The following is a 19,454-nucleotide window of genomic DNA, read 5'->3' as shown; positions in this document are numbered from 1 at the left end:
AAAACGAGACACACGCACAAAAACCTCAATTTATCTCTTTTTTTTTTTTTTTTTTTTTACAATTTTTCCCATTTTGAGGGGTGGGGGTGGGGACGGCAAAGAAAGTGCCACAAGGAGAAATGAACAGACGTGTTGGCCTACGTACGTGGCGGGGCTCCCCCTCCATATTGAGAGCTCGTTACGGTCTAGATGCTGGAATGCTCTCCAACCTTCAACCTGCAACCTTGCAGCAGGAGGCCCCCTGAGCTACCCCGAGAAAGGGAGATAATCATACCCCTGTTCTGAGCAGATGCCAGCTTTTGCCTCCCCAGTTCATCAGAGCCTGTTCTTGACAGGAGCTCAGGGAGGACCCCTGGGGAGAGTGACCTCCCCCGCAGAGCAGAGGTCCCAGAGGTACCTGGGCTCTGCCTCCCCCTCCCCTGGGACTCGGGGGTGCGGTGTAGGGATTGGGGGAGGGCCAATAAAAAGGGGGAAAAAAAGTTAATAGGGCAATTCCCCAAGTTTTAAGTGCGCCATTAATGTCTAAGTCAGCGGAGCATTTTCTTTTGAAAACTCAAAAGTCATTTTTTTAAAAGCCTAACCGGGAAAAACTCTCACTTTGATCTAGACGGCATTCAGAGGAGATCCACGAACTTATCATGGAGGCCTGCGGAACATTTCCACTCTCTCTCCTTCCCAGAGGAAGGCACGGCTCCAGCAGGCAGGGATCCCCGGCCCCAGTTTGGACACCATTTATGCTGGTGCTCTTGGGTGGCTCACTTTCTGCAGGAGCCTTGGTTTCTTCGCCTGTTAAATGGGCATGATCTTCCCTAGCTGATCTTGGTCTCCAAGGATTTGGGAGCGTCCATTCTTCCCGGGAAAAGAACGCACAGTCCGGAGCTACTGACTCCTTGGTCTCCTCTGCCCATCGCCAATGTCTTCCCAGGATTCCATTCCTCCCGCTTAGTTGGGAGTAGGGACTGGAGGCCGTCAGGGTGAAGGTGGGGGGAGGGGGGTCAGGGGGAGGACTTATTAAGTTTTGTCTTCAGCCTCGACCAGCTGTGCCTTCCTCCCTGGGCCTGGGCAACGGGCCCATCTCTGGAATCTGTCAAGGGGAGGTTTCGGGGGACGGTGCCTGGGCCCCTGGGCTGGCTCTGCAGGGGACGGAAAATAGAGACTCCTTGGACGGAGAGATGGGGAGTTGGGGAGGGCAAGCCAGAGGCTGGGCCAGGGACTCCCAGGGGAGAAGTACTTGAGACAGGCCTGACGGAGCCTTTCTTTGGTCACCGTCACAAAGCCATTCTTAGCTGTTTGCATCCTGGTGGGGACCTGAGCACGGCCCTGCTTCCCAGGAACTCTGGGTCCGATTCCTAGTTCTGCCCCCGTTATGCTTTCGGATCCTGAGCACTTCACATCCTGTGTCAGAGCCTCCGTTTCATTGTCTGTGAAATGGGAACGGGCCGGAAACATACCGAGGCCATCAAAGTGCATCCAGGGTACAAAATTTAAGGAAACCCTCCCTTCTAGGCTCATGCAAGCCCCAGGTCAGCACCTGAGAGTAATCACCTGCTTAAATTTTGTCTCATGTAGTCTCGACCCTGAATGGAAATGTTAACTTCACCATGACCCTGAATTTTGTGAAGGTCTTATGGGCTAGTTACTGGCTGCAAAAGTGCGCGCGCGCTCGTGTGTGTGTGTGTGTGTGTGTGTGTGTGTGTGTGTATTTGGGGAGGGGGGTTGTATCCAGGCTTGGGAGACAGATCCTGGTCCTACCACTTTCTAACTGTGTGACTTGGGCAAGGTGCTTAGCTTCTCTGATCCTTAGTTTCTTTGTCTCTGAAAAACAGGTATCGGTTTCTTCTTTGCAGGTTCACGGTGGGGTTTAAAGAAGCTAATTGAGGTGAAATGCCCAAGACCACGCTCGCTGCCGAGTAGGGATGTAAGGGCTCCTACCCCTGCCCCCTGGACTCCCCAAGACCCTTGGCCCACCCTCTCTGGGCGATATGAATGAGGCTGTGCCCATCTCTGTCCCTGCCTAGGCCTAGGCGGTGGGGTGAGGACGAATCCGGGAAGGTTTCTGGGACCCCCTCCCAAACCTCAGGGCTGACAGAAGGCCCTGGGAGGGAAATGGTCCCCAGCGCTAATCGAGCTACTCCCTCCAGCCCCACCCTCCCAGCACACAACCTCCCTTTGTCCTTCCCCCAAAGCTGAGAGCTGTCTGGAGTGCTGGAAAAGAAAACCAAGCGTTTACTCAGCATATTTTTCCCTCATGTGAGCCAGGCCCCGTCTGACAAAGGGGACCCAGAGATGACCCCAGCCCTCCAGGAGCTTCCAGTCTGGGCTGGCCCGTCTCCCGGTGACACCCCCGGGGTGGATCATAAGCCTCAGGGTGGGTTCGCTGTGGATACAGAAGTAGCAACATCGGGGACACTTCCCAGAAGTGGTGACCTTGAGCGGGGCCTTGGGAGAGGAGGGTCCTCGGCTGGAGCAGACTTGGCCGGGCAAAGGAGAGGGTGTCCCCGGCAGAGGGAATTGCCTGCTCAAAGGCTTGGGGGCAGGAGGGAGGCTGGAAAGAATCAAGCAGCCCGATGCCTCGAGGGCAGAGAGACCCTGCAGAGGCAGCTTAGGGCAGGGCCGGGGCGGGGCGAGCTGTCAGGGTTGAGGCGGGGCCTTTGGCGTGTAGGGCCTGCTCGCCTTCAGCCCCTGGAGCTGAAACCAGGCTAGGTCCGTGTTCCGTCTCTCCTTCCCTTAACGATGGAGACGCCATTTTCAAGGATCCAGGGGCAGGATTCTCTCCATCGTCCGGCCATTTGTGGACACCAGAGGCTGCTCAAAGTGCCACACGAGCACCAAGATCCAGTCTCCCAGTGGGCTCTTTTGGGTGACCAGGAGGCAAGTGTGTTGACGTGGGGTGATTCTTCGATATGACCCCCTTGGAGAAGGCTGCAGATGACCTATGGGCTGTGGCTCAGGACAAGACTCAGTCTCAAGGGGGTCCAGTCGACATATTTCTAAGTCCCCAGGCGACAGGGCGGCATAACAAAAATGTTCAGCTCCTGGGAGCTCCCCAGGGGCCCCCGTGAGGGCGGCACCCAGTTGCAAAGCCCCAGATAGAGGTCACCGGGTTTGAATTAGAAATGTGGGGAGGAGTGGTGTGGGCCAAGGTCCTGGGGCTCTGGTCTTCACTCCTTCTCTGTTCCTTCTCTGTTGTCTTATAAAGAGAGCCTATGGCGAATAGATACGTGCAAAAGCTCAGTTCCGGTCTCAGCTCCACACTTTCTAGCCGCATGACCTTGGGCAAGTTAATTAATTTATCAGAAGAGAAGCTTCACGTATCTTTGTTGTGTTCACTGCTCTATGCCCAGAGCTGAAAACACAGCGCGGCACAGAGAAGGTGCTTGGTAAATATCTGGGGACGGATCAAAGCTCTTAAGAGTCTTAAGTGCCTTAATTTCTTCATGTGCATAAAATGGGTACAATCACAGCACCTACCTTAGCTCTGAGGGTCAAATAGAACAATCCCTTAAAAGCATTAGCCCAGGTCATGGAGCATCGCCTCAACAGCTATGAGACAGCAGTGATGTTACCATGGTTATCCCGACCACCCCCATGTGGCCTCACCCTTTAGAACCTCCGAAGCACTTTCAGTCACATGATCCCTCAGGATTTTTCTCACACGGGGGCTGGGGGGGTGGCAGGTGCATTTCACTGAGGTCCAGAGAAGTCAAGACTCTTTCCCGAGGCCACGCTGCTCGGGAAGGGCAGAGGCACCTGCCTCCCTGACCGCTTTAGCGCGTCCTGGCTCCCGTGTGGAGAGGCAGACCTTGACCTGTACGTTCTATGCCCGCCCTGAGCCCAGCACAGTGGTTGCGTAGGGGGAACTGGACAGACTCCTTGCTCGAACGGATGACTATCGGTTGATGACGTCCCTGTGGTATTTGCCGCCGGGAGGTGACAGAGGAGGCGTTCCCGTGTGAGGCAGAAACCAGCAAGCTTTCTCCGTAAAGGTCCAAATCGTAAAGACGGGGTGCTTTGTGGGCCTCATACAGTCTCTGCCTCAAAAACCATGCGGCACATAAGCAGCCATAGATGATACTTAAGCGAATGGAGGTAACTATTTCCAATAAAACTTTATTTATAAAACGGACGGCAGGCTGAATTTGGCCCACAGGCCGTAATTTGCCAACTCGTGATGCGAGGGAACAAGTCTAAACCAACAGATAAAAAGTGGGCCTGGATTCAACTTACTGGCTGGCTCCCTTTGGGCCTCAGTTGCCCCATTAGTACAGTGAGGGGTTGGGACTAGGCCAGGGATCTCACACTGAAATTCGGCAAGGGCAGGTGGGACAGATGTGGGATGCAGAGTGGGACAAGCTGGAGCCCGCCTCTCATCTTGGGCAGCCGTGACTTAGCTCCCATTGTTGGCGCCCAGATCTCCCGGGAATCTGGGCAAGCGGGATTGGATGTGGACTGCTGTGATTTGTTTTTGATTTTTTTTTTTTAACGTTTATTTATTATTGAGAGGCAGAGAGAGACAGAGCATGAGCAGGGGAGGGGCGGAGAGAGGGGGTAGACACAGAATCCGAAGCAGGCACCGGCCCCGAGCCGTCAGCACGGAGCCGGACGCGGGGTTCGAACTCACAAACCGCGAGATCGTGACCTGAGCCGAAGTCGGACGCTCAACCGACAGAGCCACCCAGGCGCCCCTGGACTGCTGTGATTTTTAAAACAACCTTTTTCACCGAAGTATAACACATGTTCGGGAAAATGCACTCATCTTAATTATTCAGCGTGATGGGTTTTCTTCCACTGAACACGCCCGTGTAACGAACGCCCAAATCAAGAACAGAAGGGGACCAAAAACCTTCCCCATGTTGCTTTCCAGTAACCAACCCCAAGGGAACCATTCTCCTGACTTTGTTCCAATGTTTAATGCTGCGCCTACGTCACCATTTTTTTTTTTTTTTTTTTTAGGCTCTAAACACATCGGTGGGCCGGTTCACAGTGCCTGGCTCCCACCCTCCCCGCACCCCGAGACTCGCTGTTGGTGGCTCGGGCAGGCAGGTGAACTCGAGGGCCGGTGCGGGGCAGGTGGGCGGGCCCAGCAGTGAGCGGGGCGGCATTTCTGTTCCCCGGAAGGCGTGTGCGGCAGGCAATCAGAGTGACAATGCGGCCCAAGGGGCGTCCTAAGTGTCTTCCGAGGGGGGCGGCGGGAGGAGGCCAGGCCGGGCAGGCGCATTCGGCTGGCTTATTAAAACGACTTTGATCCCCGGCCGCTTTGATATCCCGGGTCTTATAAAGAATTCACTTTCAGGGGTAAATATAGGTAGTTCAGAGAGATTTTATGACATACGGTACAGGCTCCTCTTCCAGAGACTTATTTAATTACTGAGGTGGGGAGGGCTTGGGGGCAGCAAAAGTGCTGACAGAGAGGGGCTGAGCCCCGGCTTCCCCCGTCACCACGCCCCCCCCCCCCCCCCGCTCCCCAGCACCGCCAGCCTTGAACCCAGGCTCATGGAAGGAGCGAGCCGTGGTGCCCTCACTGCCACCCACCCCTACCCAAGAAAGGCCAAGGCTAGGGCGGGTGGGGGCAGGGGGGATAAGGCGCTGGGCTTTGGAAGAACTGGCTGGGAGACGTCGTCCGAGGGCCAGCGGTCACTGCCTACAACAGACTCGGCCGGGCTTGGAACCCAGGCTCTGCCACCGAGGCGCTGTGGGCAAGAGAATGTCTCAGAGCCTCAGTCTGCTTAGTTGCCAAGTGGGCGCAAAAGCAGGGAGGAGGTCGGAGGCATCGAGGCAAGCGGAGAGCCTGGCGTGGCGCCCCGTGCATCGTAATGAGAGAGTCCAGCTTACCGAGGACTCAGGGGACAGTGCCCTTTAGACCCCAGGCCCGATGTCGTTCCTCCAGGCCGTGGAAGGGGATACGCTGTGCTACCGAGGAACCCCCTCCTGAGGGCTCCCTCTGTACTCCCAGCTCAGACCCCTCCTCTGTCCGGAAGGCTTCCCCTCCTACGCTGGTCTTGCATCACGGGATTGCAGAGCACACAGGACCTATGGGGGTACTTCGTGCCTGTCTGTGGCTGGAGCAGTGGAGGCCGGAGAGGGGTGTCCCCGGCCGGAGAAGTGACTGCATTACAACACGGCTCTCACGCGTCACAGTGGAACCTGTCAGAATGCAGGTTCCGATCCCGCAGGTGTAGGGGGGGTGACAGTCTGCATTTCCGCGGCTTTTCTGAATCTGCTGGGCGGGACTCTGCCCTCTGAGTAGGGAGGAGGGCCTGGATGACCCCTGGGGCTCCCCCATCAGGCCTTTGCCCCAGAGCTCTTTCCTGTCTGGGTCACTCACAGGACGCTCAATCCAGAATAATTCCCAATCTGTCAAGTTTTCCAGGATTTGACTCATCCAGACAGATAACACATGTAAGGCACTTAGAATTACGTTTGAATTATGGTAAGGGCTCAAAAAACGACAATCGGAATGAGTATTATATCGGCTCGCCTCTCGGGACAGAGACTCGGCATCATTTGTATCTATAAAAGCTTCTAGTTATTGACCATCTCTGCATATTTGATCCTTTAGGAAAAAAATCACGGGGATAATACAGTGTCGGCAGAAATCCCTACCATGAGCCCCGTTCTATGGATGAGCAAACGGAAGCTCAGAGAGACGAGGTGACCCCCACGAGATCCCGGAGCTGATTAAGGGCAACGCAGGATTGGAAATCAGATAAGACTGCTGTCAAACCCCAGCGTTTTTGCTACGGCCTGTCCCCTTTGATTTCTCCCATCTGCCATGCACACGCGCGTGCACGCACACACACACACACACACACACACACACGTTGGGCCTGCCACCGCCCTAGGCACATGGAACTCATTTGTCCCTTATTACCTTGTAGAGTCGTTAGTTTGCTTTTATGCCAAATGTCCCAGTAGCGATAAACTTCTGGCAGGCAAGAGTCACATTCTCACTCGTTGCTGATTCTCCGGAGTCTAGCGACAGGTGCTGGCATGCACTTGCTACTCATAAATGCCTTTGAAACGAACGAAGGTCTAAGACAAGAAATGGGCCAATTGGCTGAACGTCCTTGGGTTACTTTTCCTGGTCATCCCGCTAAATAAAGTACCCCCATTCTTCTTGGTGTATCTGTGCGACACCGGCTGTGTGGCAGACAACTGGTAAGTCGGAGAGAAACGGTTTAAATCAGAGCCCAATGGTCCAAATGTAGAAAAGACCTCCTTTTTTTCCTACCAGGACCTGCTACCCGGGTCCCCCCGGGCTCCCCAAACCACCATCGAGGGCGGGTTAGATGAGAACGGAATTTCAGAGCTGATGTGGCCCCGCAAAGGAGCATGAGGGCCAAGTCCGGGAGACCTCAGGGCCCTGCCACGGGCCTCGCACACAGTAGGTACCCAGAGATGCTCACTGAATGAGTGAGTCGATGTTGGCCATTTCAGGCAGAGCAACAGGACGACTGTCCTCCGATCCCTTCACCCGATCACACACACACACACACACACACACACACACACACACACACTTGCATGAGGGGGATCTAGAACCTACGTGGAGGTTTACGAGACCCTCGTAAACCAGGGTCTGCTCCCTCTGCCCTGTGTTTTTCTCCCTTCCTCCTCTGCTTGGCCTCTCTCCTTGCCCCGGAGCTGAGGCAGTAACTAATATTGTTTCCTGGCCTAAATAGATAATTGCCCTTCTGGCTGGATAAAAGATGTCTCGCAGAGCAGAGTGAAATATCATTAATAAAGGAGACTGATTTACTCAAGAATTCCTCCAGAAGTGAGATTAATAAGCCATCCCCTGGTGTTAGATATAATCTTCAGTTCTCTCCTCACTGCATGACTTATTTTGCAACAACTGCACCATTGTCTCATTAATCATTACAGGAGGCCAACAGTTTATCTAGGCTAATGGGCCTAATACCCAAACACAACAACTTTTCCCTCCCATGTGACGGGGGAGAAATTCGGGGGGGGGGGAGGAATTAATCGACGATGTGTCTCCTTTTAGGGAAATAAGTCCCCGCTCTGCCTGGGAATCAGAGCCTACACGCCCTGGGATGTAAATGAATACGACCTCTGACGACGGACGTACATGGAGGGATGCACACGTACACGCTTGCACAACTGTACGGAGGGCGACCGTGACTCTACCGGTGTAACGTGTGTGCACACATGTCACCTGATTCTGTGTGTGCAGACACGTACACAAGACCCGTCTGCGTGGGAATGTGTGCAGGGGACGAACAAACCCATACAGAGTCCCGGGGTTTGTGAATACACGGTATGGGAGGAAGTTCTAGACTTTACATGTCAACGGACAGGTGGCATGGACCTGGGCAGGTGCGAACACGCATGGCATGCGGTCAGCGGTGTAAACGCATATGCCTATTTATGATGTTGTGTAAACATACGGCGGGCAGGTCTTAGCACGTATATCCTGGCGAATGAGTGTGCGTTCGATAAATGTTCACTCTACTGAGCTGAAAGACAAACCCCATTCAATCGGAAAAAGACATCGCTAGGAAACTTTGAACTGACTCATGTCTGCTCCCCTGGATTCACTATTCATTCATTCATTCATTCATTCACCCATTCACGCATTCATGCATCCATTCGTTTACTGTCTTAGGAGTGGGCACCCTGGAAGCCAAATCGAGACAGGGGCTCCCCGCCAGTGGTGTAGGGGGTGGGGGAGAGGTTGACTTGTCCGGCACTTCGGCAGAGGGCAACCTCCGAAGAGAGCCGAAGCTGTGTGCCATTGGCAGACGACCCTCCTAGCAGCCGCCCGGCACAGGGGATCTGGGAGAGGCACCTGAGCATCTCACGTACCTACCGAGTCGAGACTGGGGCCGGGCTGCAAGAGTTCGTGATGGCCGTGATCTAGAATTTCTTAGACTCGACTTTGTGGCGGAAGGAAGGTACCGATGGGCTTCAGGATCTCCACCCCCGGCCCAGGATCAGAGCCGCGCTTTGGGCCAGCCGCCCCGGAGACACTCCGAGGCTGGGTTGGAGGGCACAGAGCCGTGACCGTGCGGGACAGACCTGGGGCACCCACGGAGGCAGCGTGCGGTCAGGGAGAAGGGGCGGCGCACTGTGCCCAACACCCCGGTCCGTCGGGGCCCCGCGGGGCCTCCGTGCCCCGTGGGGCCCTGAGCACTCGGGCACAGAGCCCACAGCCAGCCCTGTCGTCCCTGCCCCCGGCACGCAGGCAGCCCTGGCTTCCATCAAAGACGGCATTCAACCAGATGGGGTTCTGTCCCGTGACCACAGGAACGCCTGATCCCGGTGGGAAGGTGAGAGGCCGGCTGCGTGCATATTTATAAACCAACCTCCCTGTCCTCGTGGTGGGCAGCGAGGCAGGGCCCGTGGGGGCGGTCGGCCCCGAGCCTCAGCCGCGACAGAGCCGACGCTTGTCTGGGCCGGCGGACGGCCGCCAACCCGGCCCCCGTCTCGGGCAGGAACCGGGCAGCAGCCGGCAGCTTGGGTTGCGTCCTCGCCCCTCCCCGTGCCACGGAGGAGTCGGGCGGTTGCAGAGGTATTTCTGATGTTGTCTCGTGAAACCCGAGTGCTGAATCCTGAATTATGGCCACGCTCTGGCCGCTCCACTTGGTGACTCGAAGGAATGCGAAGTGGGGCGACTCTGGCCGTGCCTGCCAATTGTAGCTCAGAGAATGTGGTATTTGTAGATGGAATTAGAGGCGGCTTTCATGTTAACAAACTGAAATGAGCAGGATTTGGTTTTGCAAAATAAGCTCCTCTGGGTCTGGGCTGCCTGGTGGTGGCCCGGGGCTGCAGACACCCTGCTGTGACTCACGCGGCCAGTGACACCCATTTCACACGCACTCCAGTCCACGTCACATACAACACGGCCACATGCGTGTGCATCTGAAGGGAGGCAGCGCTGTCCCGGTGGTCACGAGCTCAGCGCGCGGCTGGGTTCAAATCCCGGCTCCGCCACCTAGTGAATGAGCTGAACGACCGTGGGCAGGTTACTCATCCTGACCTGTAAAATGGGCTACTGGTAGTACTTACCCAAGTACTTTCGTAGCACTTACCCAAGTACTTTCGTAGCACTTACCCAAGTACTTTCGTAGCACTTAACCAAGTACTTTCTTAGCACTTAACCAAGTACTTTCGTAGCACTTAACCAAGTACTTTCGTAGCACTTAACCAAGTACTTTCGAAGCACTTAACCAAGTACCTTCGTAGCACTTAACCAAGTACTTTTGTAGCACTTAACCAAGTACTTTCGTAGCACTTAACCAAGTACTTTCGTAGCACTTAACCAAGTACTTTCATAGTACTTAACTGAGTGGGAAGTGAGTGTGTAAATGCTCACAAGGGTACCTGGCTTATATAAGTTAATGTCTCTTGGGTCCAAGCGGGACATTCCCTCACCTCCATATCTGAGGGACCTTGGGGAGTCCCCCCGACCCAGTGCCTGGGCCATCTTGCCTGTAATACAGGCTGCTCCCCGTGCCATGGCAGTCGGTGACAGAAAGGAATCATGGGGCCTCAGTATCGGCTTTCAGCATCCTTCTCTCTCCCTGGCTCAAGGCAGGGAAGTTCTCATGACTCCCCAGCCCGGGTCAGCTCGGTGTGACCCTGAGGTCTTCTTCATCAGGCCAAGGACCTCCAAATCTCGGCATGTAAGAAGAACCCCAAATTCTGCCCAGGTCACCTGAACGCTCGCCGTGGGCTGCACGCCAAGCTCTTTGCACAGACCTTTCCCTTCAATTCTCCCCACATATGTTCCATTTTACCTCTGTTTCAGGGCGGAGGAAACCAAGCTTTGCAGGCCCAGGTGACCTTCCCAAGTAGTGGACTTTTTTTTTTTAATAAATGTATTTTTGAAAGAGAGAGAAATCGAACGAGCAAGCTGAATCCAAAGCAGACTGTCAGCACAGAGCCCGGTGTGGGGCTCGAACTCACCAACCAAGAGACGGTGATCTGAGCCGAAGTCGGACGATTAACCCACTGAGCCGCCCAAGCGCAGGCGCCCCGCTCCCCAAAGCAGTGGATTTCAAAGCCCAGGTGTGCAACCGCTCACCAGCGCCACCTGGAGGCCTGGCGATTACTGGGAGGGGGGGCACCCTGCTTTGGTTCCCTCCATCACGCGGTGAGCCTGGACGCCCTTTCATTTCTGGGTGACATCGCAAGGAAAGTCACTGGTGCCAGAACGTCTTGACACTTTCCTAACGTCCGCTCACGTTTCTTTTCCACTGAGAGCCACCCTCCCCACCCCCGCCTTGAACTTGGACCTCGCGGAGCCACGGTAGCTCGCTGGAATTGAAAACGGCCTTCTCTTTTCGCGGTGCTCATTTTTATCATTATCTGCTATTTATGCCAAATGACATCGATTTTTCCATCTCTGGTAGCCATCAAGGGTTTCTTTTTAAAGTAAATTTCAGTTCCAAAGTGAGTGGATTTAATGACAAAATATCGTAACGAGGAACGGTCAGAGCCGTCGGTGGGTGCGGGGGAACCCGAGGGAAGCAGGTCCTCCAACCACTTGAATATGGAAATGGCTGCATTCTGCTTTACTGTTTCTCCAGACCCGGGCCACCTCCTGCTCGGGCCCTGTCTGTGGGAGCCTGAGCCCCGCACGGACTCCACCAGGAGAGTCCGTGGGGGCTCCTTCTCTGGACCCTGCTGACCCGCGTCGCTATCCAAACAGCTGACCAAGCCTCCAGCCCCGAACCGGAGTTCTAGAGATTCAATAGGACATCTAGCTGGAGGGGAGGATTGTTTCAAGGGCCCAAATGGTACCTTCTGGAAGTGAGCTTCCCACTGTAAGAGGAAAGAGAAAGGGAGACACGGGCGGGGTGGGGGAGAGGGTCCTTCACACACACCCACGTGCACACGCACGGCCCACATGCCTCCAAAGGCATATACGCGCAAACACACGCGCGTGCAAACATGCACAGGGACCCAGACACCTCTGTACAGAAACATGCCTGTGCCAACACATGCACACCCCTGCCACTGCTTCCTCTCTTTAAGAACCGGAAGAACCAGCTCCTGGAAGAGGCTAGAAGACAGTCCTCCCGGAGGCCTGCTTGCCTCTGGCCCAACGCTCCCTTCCCACCTCCCCAAATGGCGAGCGCCCGGCAGGAAAGGCGCACAGTGCGAGACAGGAAAGGTATTTGCTCCGTCTTGGCCTAATTACAGGGGCCATCCCGGGCCCGGCCGGCCAGCCCAGCCTTTCCCCCTTCCCCTGCCCGTCTACTTTCCTGTGTGCCGGGCTATCTCTGGCCAAGCCGTTTCCCGGACATGGTGTCCATTAGGCCTCAATTACCTAGCAGGGCCGTGGCCTTTGAAGTGGCTACAGAGGCCGTCGGGAGGCTATTTTTCTCTCACCTGTCACCACTTATTTTCCTGGGCTCCTGGCCTGTGGCCCGGCATTTTTAACTAATGGGGATTAAATAATCCAGCTGGAATACAAATGCCCACTCTCGGCCCCTGGGTCCACATCGGAGTCATTAAGACCTCAGCCCGAGCTGGCAAGCGCTCCCCGCGGAAGGGGTAAGGAGAGGCCGCCGGGCAGCACATTCTGGATTTTTTTATTGCCTCCTCATTATAGCTATTATCCACAAACACAACCGCTAATGAGAGGGCTGAGGAATTTGGGAGAGGAAAGGTTTCATTTGGGCTAGAGAAGGAAGCCATCGTCTGCCCTAAAATAGCATGCCATGTCTGAGGTCACCTCTTGCCCAGCGCCCCCCATCCCGGACTGTGAGCCGTGGAGCTATGGGTGGAAGAGGGCGGGAAAGAGACCTGAGACCTGGGGGTCCGGAGGCCTGAAAAGAAAGGGCTGCTCTTACCTCGCCTGCGGGGCAGCGGTATCTACGGCGGGCCACCAAGTGCCCGGGGCTGCGCTGGGGCTGCGGGGTGACCTTGCAATTTACCCCGCGATCCGGGACACCCCTGGGAGTGCAAAGGGAGAGCTTGGCCCCAGCTGTTCCAGGACGGCAGCCATCCACCAGGAATCCCGGGCCAGGGCTGGAGGGCAACACGTGAGGCGCTCACCTCGGGTGTAAAATCCAAGGGTGTGCCAAAATACCCGGCGATCGAGATGAGGGTTTTGGGGGTGCCTGGGTGGCTCAGTCGGTAAAGCGTCCGACTCTCGGTTTCGGTTCAGGTCATGATGTCCCCTTTCATGGGTTCAAGCCCCCTGTCAGGCTCTGCACTCTCAGCACAGAGCCTGCTTGGGAGCCTCTCTCCCTGTCTCTCTGCCCCTCCCCCCCTCCTCTCTCAGTCAAGATAAATAAATAGGGACACCTGGGTGGCTCAGTTGGTTGAGCGTCCGACTTCCGCTCAGGTCACGATCTCACAGTTTGTGGGTTCGAGCCCCGCATCGGCTCTGTGCTGACAGCGCGGGGCCTGGAGCCTGTTTCCGATTCTGTGTCTCCCTCTCTCTCTGCCCCTCCCCCGTTCATGCTCTGTCTCTCTCTGTCCCAAAAATAAATAAACGTTGAAAAAAAAATTTTTAAATGTTGATATTCTGTTCATCATGGATTTTCTTCTAGTTTTTCCTCAGTAATGGCTTTTTAGAATATCACGTTAAAATATTATTTACCTTGATTACTGAGTCTTGTTAAATATTGCACCCAAGGCAAATGCCTTACTTGCCCGACCCCAGTGCCCGCCCTGCCAAGTCAGGTTTGGGGAATGAAAGGAGTATCGGACCCCGGCGCTCGCCTCTGCTTCCCCAGCCCTTTGTGCTCTGGTAGACAGAACCCCTGTGGTTCCCTGTCTCTCTGGCATCTGAGCCTCTCTACGGGCTGTTTCCTGTTCCTCGGACTCTCCCATCCCCTTCCCTGTCATAATGGCGACAGCGGGCTTTCACAGCCAAGTTCAATAAGGCGAGCCCTGTGCCAAATGCTCAACACACCGCATAGCTCATTTAGTTTGCTCAGCAACCTGCGTGCAACATAGGTCCTGGGAACGTCTCCACTTTCCAGATGAGGAAAACGAGGGGGCGGGGCATAACTCACCGGGGCCAGTGCCCTCCGCCCCTGTTTCCTTTTGCCTCTGCACTCAGGGAGTTTCCGTTTGATGTGCGGTCACGTTCAAGACCGTGGGCTTTCGGTTCAGATCACGGCTCTGGCTATGTGCAACTACGTGCCCCAGTCGGGTTATTCAATTTGGATGCCTCCGCTATAAAATGGCGATAATAACAACCACAACCCATTAATAGTCTTACTGGAAGGTTTTTATGGGTTAATTTATGTAATGGGCTTAGAACAGGGTCTCACCCAATGGACTTTCCTGGTATTAGCACTGAAAATCCCACATTCCAGGAAACTCCTCAGTCCCAGGCAAACCAGGGTGGTTGGTCACCCTACTGGGAGATGTTCAATGAATGTTCATTATTATTATTATTCTAGCTTCCCCGGCATTGCTGTGTCCAGGGATCACACCCCACCCTGGCCACACACCCTCAGCCCCAAATATCTCCCTGCTGCTCCCACCGTCCCCTGAATGGCTGTATTATAGCACACGCCACATGGGATTGTAAATCTCTTCTTCTCAAGTCCATCTCTCCAGGAGGACTGTGAACTCTAGGACAGTGGGACCAGGATGATCAGACCTATATTGTGGGATCGTGCCTATCATGTGCCAGCTGATCGAGAAATATCTGCTAAAAGGATGAATGAATGAGGGACGACTGGGTGGCTCAGTCGATTAAGCATCCAACTCGATTTCGGCTCGGATCATGGTCTCACGGTTTGTTGGATGGAGCCCCATGTCCGGCTCTGTGCTGACAGCATGAGCCTGCTTAAGATTCTTTCTCTCCTCTCTCTACCTCTTTACCGCTCATGCTCTTTCTCTCCTCCCTCTTTCTCTCAAAATAAATAAATTAACTTAAGACATGGATGGATGAATGAGACACAGACATCAAGGTGACCAGGCTCTTAAGGCAGATAAAACTAAGCATAAAATACTAGAAAGTAGAAAAATGTTAAAATCCTAAAAGGAAAGACAGAAATCCTACAAACCAATCCGTTCATCTCAAGGGGTGGTGATGTCACCCAGAGAGGAGGAATGGTCTGTCCCGACCCACACAGCCAAGCAGTAACCAGAGGTAGAGTCTGAAGGATACAGCCCAGAGTGCTTTCTGGCCTTGGAGGTGGGGTCCAGGCCTTTCCCCTGGCAGCCCATCCCCCAGGAACAAGAGTAAATGTTCTGCCCAGTGAGGCCTGGGGGAAGGGCCACGGACTGGAATCAGGAGTCCCGGGTTTTAGCTTCTTCCGGAAGTTAGTTCTCAGGGACTGACCTCAGTTTCCTTATCTGTCAAATGGCTACCCTCTCTGCCTGCCTGGGTTCCCAGGGCTACACTGAAGCTGAGGTGTAACCACCGATGAGAGGACTTTGGAGACAGTTCACAACATCTCTGCAGATGGCAAGGCTGGTTAAGAGAGGCTGGAGTGCAGGACTTGGCCCCTAGAGTCTGGAAGTACAGTACCTGGTCTAGCTAAACTGATGACAGGATACCAAAGTCAGAGCTGGGAGTGATGAGACCCAGACATCATGATAGCCTAGAGTTTTAAACAAAATACATCTCATTTTTTTAATAAATGAAATCAGCGGGAGCAGCTCAACATTAAAAAAAAAGAAAAAATAGATGGCACAACTTAACAGGCAGGCTTATCAATTTAAATTTACAAATTTAATTATTATGAAAGTAATCACTAACGAGAGTGAGTTAGTTTCACCTTCAGGGCATCCAAGTAAGTTCTTACCAGGCTTTCGCCGCAGACAACAACTATAAACTTTGGACCAATATAAAAACCATTGACCTAAAGGTACTGAAGAATGAATAAACGCAGGCAGATCCTGGAGAGGCAAACCCCAAAAGAGGGGAGTGGTATAAAGGGGGTCACTCGTTGCTGCCCGACAACAGGCTGAAGTCAGCACCATATGGCGCAGCTGAAACTTCACTAGAAAACCCCAGTCGCTGTGGCCTGAAGGCCAGAGAACAGAGTTTGAGACAACCATAGTCACCGGCAAGCAAAGAGGAACCTCAGAAAGGGGGTGATTCAGTATAGTCACTGCTTAAATCTTGGATGGCCCCATGAGCCAGGGTTGCTTGGGACAGAAGCCAACTCACGGTGAAATAACTGAACTGGGGCTCGATTTGTCACCCAAAAGACAGTCCCGTGGTTAAAGCCTACCCAAAGCAATTGCTTATGAAAACAAACAAAAATCGGTGCTCTTCAGAGGAATATAACAGAGTCCAGAATCGTCACTGCTGTTTGATTTTCACAACCTGCTGGGTACGCTCCAAAATTACCCAATTTAAAAAAGAACAAGAAAATTGTCACCCGCTTTGAGAGAAAAGATCATCAAAGGGGACAAAAGTCGAGATGACTCAGCTGCCAGAACTAACAGGCACAAATTAAAAGCAGCCACAGACCAAAAGGAAAGGGTGCTCACAATCGACAAAATCTGAGTGGAGAAATAAAACTATTTTTAAAAACAAAGGGGAGGGCATCTGGGTGGCTCAGTCGGTTAAGCGTTCGGCTCTTGATTTCAGCTCAGGCCATCATCTCGCTGTTCGTGGGCTCGAGCCCCACATCGGGCTCTGCGCTGATGGCTCGGAGCCTGGAGCCTGCTTCCGATTCTGTGTCTCCCTCTCTCTCTGCTCCTCCCTCGCTCTCACTCTCTCTTTCAAAGTAAATAAAATTTAAAAACATAAAGTAAAAAAAAAAAAAAAAGGATAGGAATTCTAGAACTGAACAATGTAATACCTGAAATGACAATGAACGTATTAGACTTACCAGAAGAAGTTTTCCTCTGAAGAAAAGAGAGACTGAAGATTGAAAAAAAAAAAAAATGAAAAGCAGAATCAGATCCAGAAATACGGAGGACAAACTGATGGCTGCCAGAGGAGAAGGGGGGATGGACAAAAGTGCTCTGAAGGGGAGGGGGAGACACAGACTCCAGTTATGGAAAGCACAAGTCACAGAAATAAAAGTCACAGCATAGAAAATACAGTCAATGATATTGTCATAGTGTTGTATGGTGACAGATGGCAGCTGTACTTATGAACACAGCATCGTACATAAACTTGTTGAGTCCTGTGTTATACACCTGATGGAATATTGGGTGTCAACTCTACTCAAATGCAATAAAAAAATAAATAACTCAAGCCTCAAGTACCTGTGGCTCACTATCCAAAGGTCTATAACACGTGAACCCAGAACTACAGACCTGGAGGAGATAATAGTTGAAGAAATAATGGCTGAGTTTCCCCAAATGTGATGAAAACAGAAAATGTATAGATTTAAGCTCAGCGAATCCCAAGCAGGACAAATATAAAGAAAACCACACATAGGCACATGATCGCCAAACTCTTGAAACCAATGGCAAAGGGAAAAATCTGTATCTTTTCGTGCGAAAGAAGCCAGAAGGGGAAAAAAAAAAAAATTCAGGGAAATAACGATTTGAAAATCCACCAACTTCTCATTAGAGACCAAAAGGCCAGAGGACGGTGGAATCACGTCTTCAGTGTTATGGGCGGAAAAAGCCAAGCCAGAATTCTGTATTCAGTGAAAATATCCTTTAATAGTAAAGACGAAATAGAGACGTTTTCTGACTTAAACATTTTAATTTTTTAAAGTTTTTATTTCTTTTTGAGAGAGAGGGCACGAGCATGAGTCCGGGACGGGCAGGGAGAGAGGGAGACACAGAATCTGAAGCAGGTTCCAGGCTCTGAGCCATCAGCACAGAGCCCCACGCGGGGCTCGAATGCACGAACCGTGAGATCATGACCTGAGTCGAAACCTGATGCTTCACCCAACTGAGCCACCCAGGCGCCCCCAGAATAAAAATTTTTTTTAACTTTTTACGGCATAAAGGATGGGTTGAAACCGTGATGGAGGGACGGTAAACAGACCGATGTGGTTGCCAGGTTTGTACGTTTCCTATCACATGGCACAATATTACTCTCCGCGTACTGTGGAGAGTGAAGGAGGTATCCTGAAATCCTCAGACCAGCCACTAAAAAATACAGTTTGAAAGGCACAGAGCTAAGAAGACAACAGATAAATTAAATTTGAGTTCTCAAAATAGATTTCAATAATCCAAAGGAAAGCCGAGGGAGAGACAGGGGGGATAAAACCAGACAAATAATAAAATAATAAAAATAATAAAGAAAACATAAGTAATAACAGAATAGAAGAAAAATAATAACAGAAAAATAATAAAGTAGGAGGCCAGAAGCTAACCACATCCATGCTTTCATTAAACGTGTGTGGGCTTAACACTCTAATTAAAAGGCAGAAATTGCCAGTAAGGAAACAGGGCGTCGTAAGACCGGAGAAGCCTCTTGGATGAATATAGGGCTGATAGTCACACAAGGGGCTGGTACAGCTTACGAGTTGTTAAAATATGGAAATACTTCCTTACTATTCGTGAACTAGTCCCGAGTGCCCCCTTCAGCCTAAACCCTGGCCCCTTCCCCAGGAACCCCCCCCCCCAGCTACCATCCAGCATCTCGAAGGTCCCGGCCTGCCATAGAACAGGGACCCTGGGACCCCACTCCCCCACCGAGGCCGTGGGCCGTTCGAATTTGACCTTTTCAGCGCCTCACCAGTTGGCCACGTTTTGAATATCGCCCCTGGACGAAGGTCACAATTTAAAACCACGGTAGTAAATGCTTCACCCAGGGCCTTGCCAGCCTCAGTATGCGATTCGTTTCAGTATTTTGTTTCTTGCAGACCCCGTGAGGGCAAGCATCCTAATTCACACGGAGAAACCATCGCAAATGATCCCACTTTGATCTGTCGATTTTTTTCATGAACAATCTGACTTGCCTCCTTGAGGATATCCCTTCAGTTTAGCAAGGGGGTGGGGAGGAATTTTATCCGGAGGCCTGCCCCCCCCCAAACAAAAACAAAAACAAAAACAAAAACAAAAACAAAAGTGACTTCGGCAGCCCACGGTCATGCAGTCACGCTCTCCGGTGCGTTTAACTTGGAGAACAAACCTCGCTGTGTCTTTTGATTTTTTTTTTTTTAATCTTTTTACAATGGCCTTTTAAATACCTAAGACTACATACAAATTAAAAATGCAGATTCAACCTCGGACACGTGAAGGGTTTGCAGGATCTGCTTTCCACGCCTTCTCTCTCCGCTCCGTCCGCGGCTGTGGCTGTGACCGAGAACGTGAGTGGTCAGCCGGCTCTGACAGCCTCGTCCTGCATCTGACAGAGGAAAGGGGGCCTCTGCCGTCTGCCTGGGGGGGGGGGTCCTCTGCTCAGCCCAGCGGATGCCTCTTGGTCCGCCACGCCCGCGGGCCGCGCCGGGTCCCATCCCTCGCGGTGACCCGGCCGGCCCCCGTGTCTGAGTGCCGGAAGGTCACAGATGGGGTTTTAGAGACACTCGTGATTACCTCCTGGGTGACCTTTGAGACAGACCGGTTTGGGGCTGACACCTTTCTAAACATAG

Source organism: Lynx rufus, unplaced genomic scaffold (genome assembly GCF_022079265.1).
Source record: "Lynx rufus isolate CCGP_SWC_20201006 ecotype Redwood Valley unplaced genomic scaffold, mLynRuf1.p SCAF_16, whole genome shotgun sequence".
Taxonomy (NCBI): domain Eukaryota; kingdom Metazoa; phylum Chordata; class Mammalia; order Carnivora; family Felidae; genus Lynx; species Lynx rufus.
The sequence above is the reverse complement of the archived record's forward strand: the minus strand, read 5'-3'. Positions refer to the sequence as shown.